The following is a 9,171-nucleotide window of genomic DNA, read 5'->3' as shown; positions in this document are numbered from 1 at the left end:
GCCCAAATAAGAAGCTGTCAGGTCAAGTATGTCACCTCTTCCCCAAGCATTGCCTATTTTGAAGCTCCACTTCAAGGTTTCAAAGTTGTGTAGCTCAGTTCAGTTCAGTTGCTCAGTCGTGTCCAACTCTCTGCGACCCCATGAATCGCAGCACACCAGGCCTCCCTGTCCATCACCATCTCCCAGAATTCACTCAAATTCACGTCCATCGAGTCGGTGATGCCATCCAGCCATCTTATCCTCTGTCATCCCCTTCTCCTCCTGCCCCCAATCCCTCCCAGCATCAGAGTCTTTTCCAATGAGTCAACTCTTCGCATGAGGTGGCCAAAGTACTGGAGCTTCAGCTTTAGCATCATTCCTTCCAAAGAACACCCAGGGTTGATCTCCTTTAAAATAGACTGCTTGGCTCTCCTTGCAGTCCAAGGGACTCTCAAGAGTCTTCTCCAACACCACAGTTCAAAAGCATCAATTCTTCGGCGCTCAGCCTTCTTCACAGTCCAACTCTCACATCCATACATGACCACTGCAAAAACCATAGCCTTGACTAGACGGACCTTTGTTGACAAAGTAATGTCTCTGGTTTTGAATATGCTGTCTAGGTTAGTTATAACTTTTCCTCCAAGGAGTAAGTGTCTTTTAATTTCATGGCTGCAGTCACCATCTGCAGTGATTTTGGAGCCCAGAAAAATAAAGTCTGACACTGTTTCCACTGTTTCCCCATCTATTTCCCATGAAGTGATGGGATCGGATGCCATGATCTTCGTCTTCTGAATGTTGAGCTTTAAGCCAACTTTTTCACTCTCCTCTTTCACTCTCATCAAGAGGCTTTTTAGTTCCTCTTCACTTTCTGCCATAAGGGTGGTGTTATCTGCATATCTGAGGTTATTGATATTTCTCCCAGCAATCTTGATTCCAGCTTGTGCTTCTTCCAGCCCAGTGTTTCTCATGATATACTCTGCATATAAGTTAAATAAGCAGGGTGACAATATGCAGCCTTGACGTACTCCTTTTCCTATTTGGAACCAGTCTGTGGTTCCGTGTCCAGCTCTAACTGTTGCTTCCTAACCTGCATATAGGTTTCTCAAGAGGCAGGTCAGGTGGTCTGGTATTCCCATCTCTTTCAGAATTGTCCACAGTTCATTGTGATCCACACAGTCAAAGGCTTTGGCATAGTCAATAAAGCAGAAATAGATATTTTTCTGGAACTCTCTTGCTTTTTCATGTAGTAGAAGCACATAAATACTGAGGGTACTTATTTCTTACTCTTTCCTTGAAATATCACAAAGGATTCTCTTTGCTAATTTTTAACCTCAAGGGGGAGAATTGGATTCAAAATTTTATACTAGTATTTTAGTTATTGTTATTTCTATAACATAATCTCTCATTCTAATTATTTGCTTAGATAAGCTTAGCAAGTTATTAAGAGAAATGATTTCCGTATAAACACAGTGGCATTTATTATAAGATTTCTATTGCCTCCAAATTTGTAGCAATAATAAAATAATAGATTCACAGATATATAAAACAAGTTTATAGTTACCAAAGTGGGAAGTGGGGACAGAGAGATAAGTTAGGAGTTTGGGATTAACAGATATACACTAATAAATATAAAATGAATAAACAGCAAAAACCTAATATATGGCACAGGGAACTATATTCAATACCTTTAATAACCTATAATGGAAGAGAATCTGAAAAAGAATATACATATTCTTTAGATATACATGTATATACACATATATATGTATACAGTACACCTGAAACTAATTCAACATTGTAAGTCAACTATACTTCAATTAAAAATAAATAAGTTAATAAATTTAAAAATTGAATAAAATAATGGGCTTAACACCCACTTAATCTGGCACTTCACATTTTGTCTGTATGAACAAAGTAATATTTACAACACATGACAATTCCTCCTATTTCTATAGTTCTTTGCAGTTCACAGTATACCATAATATACATTAGGCTTAATCATCAAAATTTTCTTTATAGGGATTACTGTAATCTCCATTTTACAAATAAGAATACTGAGTCTTAGAAGAATGAAGTGATTGCTACAGCCATGCTTATAATGTGGAAAAACTGTGATTCACGCCCAAGTCACCTAATTATGTTCAAGCGAAGTCACCTTACTCTATCTAATGTTCATGGAGGTAGAGCACACTATATGAATAACAGGAAAAAGAGATAAAACAGTGTTTACAAACCACTTGGTAGAGCTGAACATAGTATTATCTTATCAAGGCTCAGAAAGAGCACATTTGTTCTTCTTCAAGTTCAAACAACTATTTTGTGCCAAACTAAAACTCCTTCTCCTTGACATTATGAGAGCTGAGTCACTGTGAGAATTATCTAAAGAGGTCATTCTCAGTGTACACTCTATTTATATATTCATTCATTTATTCAACTTATTTGCTTTTTTACTTCTCTGTTCACTTATTTGTAATAGGAGCAATTTTTTTCTCTTTTATTTGCACTATCAATCTCGGCAAACTTGATAAAACAGGACAACACTTAAAGTATACGAAACAATAATGCAGCCACTTCTCAAATATGTTGTGAAGGATAACCAACAAAAATTAACATGACATTTAGCACCCATGATGCTGTAAGCAATTTCACTGTCATCCATAGCTTGTTTCTTTTCTTTTGTTCAGTTGCAAAGTCGTGTCTGACTCTTTGCGACCACATGGACTGTAGCATGCCAGGCTTCCCTGTCCTTCATCTCCTGGAGTTTGCTCAAACGCATGTCCATTGAGTCGATGACACCATCCAGTCATCACATCCTCTGTTGTTCCATTCTCATGCCCTCAATCTTTCCCAGAATCAGGGTCTTTTCCAGTGAATTGGCTCTTAGCATCAGGTGGCCAAAGTATTGGAGCTTCAGCTTCAGTATCAGTCCTTCTAATGAATATTCAGGGTTAATGTCTTTTAGGATTGACTGGTTCGATTTCCTTGCTGTTCAAGGCATTCTCCATAGTCTTCTCCAACATCACAGTTCAAAAGTATTAATTTTTCAGCACTCAGCCTTCTTTATGGTCCAACTCTCACATTCATACATGACTACTGGAAAAAGCATAGCTTTTACTATATGGCCCTTTATCAGCAAAGTGATGTCTCTGCTTTTTAATACGTGTCTAGGTTTGTCATAGCTTTTCTTCCAAAGAGAAAGCAGTTTTTAAATTTCATGGCTGCAGTCACCATCTTTTCTTTTAATACTTATTTATTCATATATGGATCTTCATAGCTGAACAGACTTTCTCTAGTTGCAGTGCTCAGGCTTCTCATTGTGGTAACTTCTCGTGTTGCAAAGTACAGGCTGTAGGGCGAATGGGCTTCAGTGGTTGTGGCTCATGGGAGTAGTTGCTGCAAGGCATGTGGAATCTTCCCAGACAAGGGATCAAACCAGTGTTTCCAGCATTGGCAGTCGGATTCTTAACCTCTGGACCATCAGGAACGTCTCATAGCTTGTTTCAATGGAATATATTGATATTTGTCCTTCTCATATTAATCTAAACTCAAAAATATTTCACTAGTCCTAAAGAGGCTAAATGCACCTTAAAGAAGGCATTCTTTATAATTCTACCACTTCTTTCAGCATGTGTGGTAGAATCATAATAATTCATTTCACAAATGCAAAGAATGCTATGCATCAAAATTACATTGAAATATTTTTTAAAAAAAACACAGCATCCTGCCTAATTAAAACTCAGCTCACTAGATCCTTAAATGAAGGGTTTCATTAGGGAGATCTTTTACTGTTAGAAATTCTTTATATCCATACATTAAGCTCATGAAGATAAAGAGAGAAATTAAAAGCTGCTGTTATTAAAAATATGTGCATCCTCTGCCTACGCATTCTGTATTTCTCTGTGCAAACCGTAACTGATGGAATTAAAGGAAAGCTGTGGTTTCTACATGCATCTAATGAACTGTGGACCAGAGCTTCACTGACAACCAAATTGCTCTTCTGTGTATAGTTTACAAATACTCTGTTAATTATTTCTCAGACAGTATTTTCTGAACAAAAGAAAGCAGCAGGTCCCAAACCACAGCCATGAGCTAGGATTCCTCAGTTTTCATCATCTTCAAAGGTCTGAGCAGGAAAAAAATGATTACTTATAGATAAAACTCTAATTTTCAAAACAAAATGTCAGGAGAGGATGAGAAAACAAAATCTGAATATTTGCTACACTTGTCATCATTGGTAATACAGGTTTAATATGTATTTGGGCCTAGAAAACTTAAATAAGTAAACAAAATTTTTCTTCTGCATGGCCTGTAATTAACAGGGTAGGGTAACAACTCAGAACTCCAGCCCTGACATCAACAGTCTAAAGAAGGAAAAAAATTGATGAAATCTAAATTTTCTTTTTTATTAGAATTCTTTGTTTCCTAAACACTTTCTTTTAAACTCAGCCTAATTTTGTTCATTTCTGGGACTATGACTTTTGCACTTACTAAAGAAAATATAACAGTGCAAACAGAGAATAGAGGATATTTTCAGAACAGCATTCATTTAAGAATGCAAGAAATATCATTGACGTATGACTTTGAGGTGAAAAAATACCCTCAAAAGTCAACATGTATTTCTTCCAAAATTGTTCCCACAGATCTAATGTGTAAATTCAGTTTGTGTTGTTTATATGAACAGTGTTCATGCAAAAAGGGAAAATCAGAGCCCTATACAACTAACCTCTTTTTTGTCCCCACAATAACCTAAATTCTAATTAAATTCAACTTGATGGTAGTTTCAAAAATCAAGGGAGAGGAATGTTGGTGATGAACACAAACTTCCCAAGTTCCCTGCCGGGCACTTGTATTTGAATCTGTGCTTCCAGCAGTTTCCTATAATCTTTCTTCTTTCTCTTAGAAATTCTCTTTTGAAATCCCTACACGTTCTATCCTCTTCACACCCCCTTTGTCTATGAACCCAACCCATGGGTACCATCCTTACCATCATCCTTGAAGTGAGCCTTTGCTTTTGCTCTGGGTTGCTCTGTCAGGTACTAGTGAATTTTTTTTTAGTGAAAAACCTGGGATAAATGGATAGAGGGTTTGATTTTTTTTTTTCTTTAGTTAAATAAGACAAAATATTTCTCTCTGGGTAGCCATATAAGAAAGTTAAAATGATTAAGACTATGATCTTTTAATTACTTTTCCTTCCCTAAATACCACCCCCAGTAAAGCAATCTCAAATTTTAATCTCAAAATCTCTTGTCTTCCCTAACCTTGCACTTCATAATCTTCTTCCTAGGGGGTAGGTACTTGTCTCGTTGAAGAAAGAATTCAGAGACAAGATGAGGAGGTCAAGAAAGTAAAGCCAGGATTCGTTTAAGCATTCGTTTAATATGACACTCTCAAGGGAGTTTTCCTAGTGGATCAGACAGTAGAGAATCTGCCTGCAATGTAGGAGACTGGAGTTCAAGCTCTGGGTCAGGAAGATCCTTTGGAGAAGGGAATGGCAACCCATTCCAATATTCTTGCTTGGAGAATTCCATGGACAGAGGAGCCTAGTGTGCTATGGTCCATGGGGTCACAAAGAGTCGGACATGACTGAGCAACTAACAGTTTCACACTCTCAAGGGAAGTGCTGGTGTCTCAGCTGAGTAGCTACACTGGTTTCTTTGGCAAGCCAGTTATATGGGGTGCAGAAAGGAAGGGGCAGAAAATTCATTGGGAAGGGAAGGTTTAGGGGTCATATTCCCTGATTTTCATCCCAGCTCCAACTTCCATAGGGGAAGAGGGGCTTTTGTTGTTATTTAGTCTTTATTGGCAGTTCATGGCACAGCTGTATGATGAGAACTTATCTGCTAGGCTAATTTTACTGTAATATGAGCATAATGAGCAAAAGGTTACATTCAGATGCTGGAGATTCCTGCCTTTCTCTTCCTTTCTTTGTCTGTCCCCAGGACACTTATCATCCCAAAATGTGTGATTTCCTGTCTGCCTTAAGGTTCCTGATTTTCTTTGTCTGCTCAAGGACCCCTGCTGCTTACAAGCTGCATGGTTTCCCATACCCACCTTTCTCTGCTCATATCTAGCTGTGTTTGTGTATGTGTGTGCTCAGCCATGTTTGGCTTTATGCAACCTCATGGCCTATAGCCCACCCAGGCTCCCGAGTCCATGGGATTTCCCAGGCAAGAACACTGGAGTCTGTTGTCATTTCCTCCTCTAGAAGATCCTCCCATCCCAGGTATCTAACCCACATCTGCTGTCTCTTGCATTGGCAGGTGGCTGTTTACCACTAAGCCACCTGGGAAGCCCCTTATCTAGCTACCTACCTTCTTTAACCATCTCTCTGTTGCAGAGATTCCTCCACCTCAGTTTCCTAGGGCTTTCTCACCTGCAGGAAGCATTCCTTTGATCAAAACTTGGGTTCAGCTACCAGCTGGATCCACATCCCCAAATCCCTGGTGATTTGCTTTACAGCTCTCTAAGCTGGTCCCACTGCCTAGAGTAGAAAGAAAGGATGTTAGAGCAAATTCTGGCCCTGTTTGTGGCAAGGAGAGTGTTTTCTGGCATCTCACACTGGAATCCTGAAAGTGTCCCCCATCCACACACACAATAAACTAAGACTAGAAATGAACTCTGTTTTGGGTTTTTTTTTTAAAGAAATTTTGTTCCTTAAAATAGACATTGTTAACTTTGGGAATCAGTCAATGGCTTAGACAATAGTTTACATCTTTTTTTTTTTTTTTTTTTTTGGCTATGCCAGGTCTTAGTTGGGGCACATGGGATCTTCGATCTTCATTGCAGCAGGTGGAACCTAGTTCCCTGACCAGGGATTGCACTCAGGTCCCCTGCATTGGGAGCGCAAAGTCTTAGCCACTGGACCACCAGAGACGTCCAATAGCCTAAATCTTGATCTCACTCTTTTTATTCTATATCTTCCTCTGAGCACTTGCTTTGTACTGTTAACTTCAATGCCCAGCTTTGATTTTAGCTTCATTCTAATCTTTCTTGGATTCTCTGAGTTGACTTGTCCTTTCAGTCCTAACAAAGTCTCCTGCACTGCATGCTTTCATTTCTAACCTCACAGACATGGACACATGTCAAGATCCAATACAGTCTGCCTCAGCCTCCCTCCACCCCCTGGGAGCTGTCATCCATATTGCCCATCACTCAGAATCTTTCTGGACACAAGAAGATCTCACCTCATATAACAAAGAGAAGATGAGTTTTGCACTTAAAAGAACCTATAACCACAGAGGAGTCAGTAGTCCAGGAGGAATGGCAAGCATGTCTCTGTATGGGACTTATAAACTTAAAAAATATTCACAACCTAAAGTTGAGAGTAATGTTTTATTCGTTGGGAATTTTTAGCATTTATGTCTGGGAGGCAGCATCTCAAATAACCCTGAGAGAACTGCTTTGAGGATACAAGAGGGCAGCCAGGTTATATAGAAGTTTTGCAACAAAGGGCAAGTAGTCAGAACATCAGATTATTGTAAATTAAAGAAAACCAGATATCCCAAGTTAAAGAATTTAGTGCTTTTCTATGTATAGGAAGATGCAAGAGTCTGGGCTCACTGAAACCATTCCTTTGATATGCACCTCCACTATTTGGGGCCAGAACCCTGTGTTTTCACATCCTGAATTTCCTCAGGACTCACCATAGGGAGTGGCTGCAGTCTGATGGCTGCTAGGTGGCCTGTATTTTTTCTTTACTGAGTTCCCTCTGAGTTCACCAGCTCACCATCCATGGTGGCTGCAACTGCTGTTGACTATGACATTCTTTGTTTACTAATATGGCAGGAAATATTCCATTTCTCAGACTGAGCAAGAGCATTTCTGGAAGTTGCCCATTGCCTCACCCTGTGCACCCACCGATTCTCTGTGTTATTAGGAACACTCCAAGTTACCACATTTACCCTGAAAAACTGCTGAGAGGTTTTTTTCAAGTTAAAAGGAAAAACTCCAACTTCATTTCCTGGGATTGGATTCAAGATAGGAATGGTTTTGTGCTGTGCACCAGAGAGCTGCAAACTGCCGATACAGACAGAGAACAGTCAACAGGAAAAGTATTTTAAAAAATGACAAGCCCCTTGTGGAAGTTTTGGCATCATTTCCTCCAATGACATGACTGGTAATATTTAGAAGAAAATACTAGAAATAGTACTAACTGAAAGCCTGATAACAATAAATTCTTGATTATTATCCATGAATGGAATTATCAGCCCCTGGATAACGAAATCTCATACTTTTGTTAGAACAGGAATTTTTTACACTGCTAATCACACTTTAGTCTAGAATGATTCTAGCCTTACAGTGCAGCTCTCGTCTTAGAGAAAAACACATGAATGTATTGTTATGGGAGGAGAACTTCGACCTGGAGAGGGTATTTAGGCATTCTCCCAGACAAGCTGTTGATTTCCACATAAAAATTGGCAAAAGGGAGAGCCATCTGGGATGAAATGTTATCCACATTATTGGTGTCTCACTGTTAGAAGCGTATTTTAGTTTTCTACCACAAAAGAATATACGATATTATGCAGCTAATAGAAACTATTTCTCAATAAATCACAGATGTGTAAGGAACACAGGATGGGTATATTAGCTTTACCTATTTCAGAAATCTAAAATATTTTTAAAATGAGTATATGGTGCAATTATCTACTTAGCAGCTTCTAGAGGTTTCTAGAAAATTCATCCTCCATGGTGCCTTTGCAATGGAGACCTTCAGAAAACATAACAAGGAGTTAAGAGGTCTGGATTCTAGGGATTTCCCTGGTGGTCCAGCACCTAAGACTCCAAGTTCCCAGTGCAGAGGGCCCAGGTTCAATCCTTGAATGGGGAACTAGATCCCACATGCCACAAGTAAGAGTTTGCAAGCTGCAACTAAAAGTCTCAGATGCCACAGTGAAGACTGAAGACCCCAAGTGATGCAAATAAGACCCAGAATAGCTTAATAAACAAATAAATAATAAGTTTTAAAAATAAATAAAGTGAGAAATCAGGGTTCTAGTCATCACTCTACAATTAACTTACTATGGGATATTGTGCAAGACAATATTCCCCAGTATATTAGTACGATGACACTAGCTATGTAACAAACACCAAAATGTCATTGCTGATAACAGATTGTCTCTTGCCTCAAGGACAGTTCAGTGCAGATATTCCTGGTCAGCAGGCAACTTTCCTTCCCATTATGATTCAGGGATC

The sequence above is a fragment of the Bos grunniens genome, chromosome 24 (assembly GCF_055505025.1).
Source record: "Bos grunniens cultivar Pamir isolate PY7600 chromosome 24, Bosgru_T2T1.0, whole genome shotgun sequence".
In the NCBI taxonomy this organism is placed as follows: Eukaryota; Metazoa; Chordata; class Mammalia; order Artiodactyla; family Bovidae; genus Bos; species Bos grunniens.
The sequence above is the reverse complement of the archived record's forward strand: the minus strand, read 5'-3'. Positions refer to the sequence as shown.